We start from the raw sequence: 2,500 nt of genomic DNA, 5'->3' as shown, positions 1-2,500 counted from the left end.
GAGAGAGAGAGAGAGAGAGAGAGAGAGAGAGAGAGAGAGAGAGAAGAGAGGAGAGGAGTGAGACAGTAGAAACAGAGAGACAGAGAGGAGGAGAGAGAGGAGGTGAGATGCCAGTTTTTCACTTATACAGTCAAACTCTGTAAGCTCAGCTTGGACTTCACTGCCCAATCAAAGCAGTGATCTAAAGTCTGGAAGTAGCATCTCATAGCCTAGCATAGCCTAGCGTTCATTACCTCCCATTATGCCGCATGCATTACCTGCCTGTAGCCCTGGTCCTCCTTAGCCTAGCCTAGCTTAACATAGCCTAGCGTTCCAGTCCCATATGCTGCATCCATTACCTGTCTGTAGCACTAGCTCAGCTAGCCTCAGCTACACATGGGACGCGTAATATATTCCTATAAAGCGCCTCTCCATAGTGTACTGGTCGTCTCGGTTTCCTGGCAGGGGCAAGCACACACACACAGACACAAACACAAACACACACACACACACACACACACACGCATGCAAGCACACACGCACACAGACACAGGAAGCACATACATGCACACACAGGCAGGCACACGCACACACATACATACACACACACACACACACACACACACACACACTCTTACAACGCGCATGTACGCTCACACACACACATACGCCTGCACGCACACAAACGCATGTGCACGAACACACATGCACACACCACAACACACACACACACTCCACTGCCAGTATAATAAACATCATCTTCTGGCCAGCGCAGACAAACTGTACTATTATTCATCATGTCAGGGGAGTGTTCTCCCACTCCCTCCCCTCCCTCCCGCCCTTCCCACCCTCCCTCCCTCCCCCCCTCCACCTCGGCTGGTTTTGATTCTGCGGAGGCCTGGTGGATATAAAACATGTGTGTTACAGGTTTGTCCACACGGGTATATATTGAGCATTAATAAAATCATCACGCCAGCTTTAGTGCTTTTGTCATAGTAGCCGAAACAGAGACGTGAGCCAAGCAGCACTCTGTGTGTGGTACAGTGTTGTGTGTGTGTGTGTGTGTGTGTGTGTGTGTGTGTGTGTGTGTGTGTGTGGATGTCTGTGGTTGTGTGCGTGGCGTGTGTGTGTGTGTGTGTGCTGTGTGTGTGTGTGTGTGTGTGTGTGTGCGTAGCGGGTGTGCATGTGTATGCGGGTGTGTGGATGTCTGCGGTTGTGTGTGTGTGTGTGTGTGTATGAGTGTGTGTGTGTGTGTGTGCGTGCATGCATGTGTGTGTGTGTGTGTGTGTGGATGTCTGCATTTGTGTGTGCGTATGCTTGTATGTGTGTGTGTGTGTGTGCGTGCATGTGTGTGTGTGTGGATGTCTGTGTGCTTGTTTATGTGTGTGCGTGCTAGTCGTGTGCTAGAGGGAGATTGAGAATTGAGAATTGAGGCGCAGAGAACGTTGGGAGCAGACAACAGACAGCACATCATATAGAATAATATACTTCCTGCTTCCCTCCATGTTCATCCTCTGAGATAGTCTCCGTACCCAGGGGTGAGGACATGCATTATCTCATCTGAAGCGGGATGCCGTTGTAAAGACGAGCGCTACAGACGTCTATCTGGAGGCCAATAAGGCGCTAACACAGGGCAGGGGAGCCTGCTGAATGTATAGTGCTGCGTTGCAAACACATAAATGCGACGAAACCAGGACTGAAATGCAAGGAACTTTGTCGCATGTACAAATGATACATCGCCACGAGGGAACAAAGGGACCCTGAACGGTGCCGAAGAAAAAGAAAAGAAAGTAAAGCCCTAACTACCTAACTACCTCGCTGTCCCCTTTGGATTGTTTTTTATTGCACCAACCGCATTGATGTTGCTGCCCTCGCCTGTGCTAGCTTGTTTGTTTGTGCTTGCCCCTTGCAATTGTGTGCTATATGTTTGTATGTCTTTCTTCATTTTGCTCACGCATGCTTTAACTGTAAATGGAATGTATTTTGTTTTCTTTTAACTAATGTATTTTAGGGGCGTATTGACATCTTGCCTGAGACTACAGTTGGAAGTTAGCTATGTAGGCTAAAAGCTGCTCCATGTACTTCACGGATAATTAATGGGGACTGTCCACTGAAAGTATAAACTAATGAACTAAACTAAACTTAAGCTAACCACACAGGATCTACTGAAAAATACATGGGGAGGCGCTCCTAACCTAATGTTTATAACAAAGATGTCGCTAGGTGATGAAATGGGCCCTGGACAGGTCTGGACGGATTGATGGCAGCTGCTGGATTGGCAGCTGCTGGATTGAAAATCAGGTGTAGTGCTGAGGCACAAATGTGTACATTTCAAGCCTGCAAACTGCGACACTTTAAATGAATGTGCAATAACACTATGTGCAATATGACAACCCTAGGGTACACAAGGTTGCAGAGAATAGGAAATGTTAGAATAGGTATAGCATAGCATAGAGTACAGCACAGTGTTTTATTTGTACAGTATAGTATAGTGGATAGTGTACATAGCCTTTATTTATGT

This window comes from Nansenia antarctica, assembly GCF_963989245.1.
Source record: "Nansenia antarctica genome assembly, chromosome: 3".
NCBI classification, from domain to species: domain Eukaryota; kingdom Metazoa; phylum Chordata; class Actinopteri; order Argentiniformes; family Microstomatidae; genus Nansenia; species Nansenia antarctica.
Note: the sequence above shows the minus strand (reverse complement) of the source record.